We start from the raw sequence: 352 nt of genomic DNA, 5'->3' as shown, positions 1-352 counted from the left end.
GAATACAAGGAGTATCAGAAAAATGTGTTGGGAATACGCCCAAATACAACTCAGCATCAGATTATCTATTTTGTTATTTTTCTATGGCTCCATCTCGACCAAACATTCATACAGACGCGCATATGAATAAAAATACAAAATACTGCGCAATTGATTTAGTCAAAATAAGATAAACTTCTCACTATAATTTGATATGATTCCACATTTATTTGGTAAAACTCGGCATGCCTCCATACAAACAAGTGCTGTATATAACAAGCGAAGAACATACGCCACTCATCAAAACACAAAGATGGCGATCAAAGGTAGGTGTACTAACGTAACAGCAGAATTTCTCTGTTGTGATATTCGA

At 35.2% G+C, this 352-nt stretch overlaps 1 long non-coding RNA gene across 1 annotated transcript in view; it reads left to right on the top strand.

The window, feature by feature from the left end:
• Positions 1-239: 239 nt before the first annotated feature.
• The window catches only part of LOC119587563, a 2,262-nt gene continuing 2,149 nt past the window's right edge, over positions 240-352 (top strand). Inside the window, exon 1 of the long non-coding RNA XR_005230006.1 lies at positions 240-305. This is a non-coding gene — a long non-coding RNA (uncharacterized LOC119587563). The remainder of the gene's footprint in view (positions 306-352) is intronic.

The sequence above is a fragment of the Penaeus monodon genome, chromosome 22, assembly GCF_015228065.2.
Source record: "Penaeus monodon isolate SGIC_2016 chromosome 22, NSTDA_Pmon_1, whole genome shotgun sequence".
NCBI classification, from domain to species: domain Eukaryota; kingdom Metazoa; phylum Arthropoda; class Malacostraca; order Decapoda; family Penaeidae; genus Penaeus; species Penaeus monodon.
Note: the sequence above shows the minus strand (reverse complement) of the source record. Positions and strands in the feature narration are given on the sequence as shown.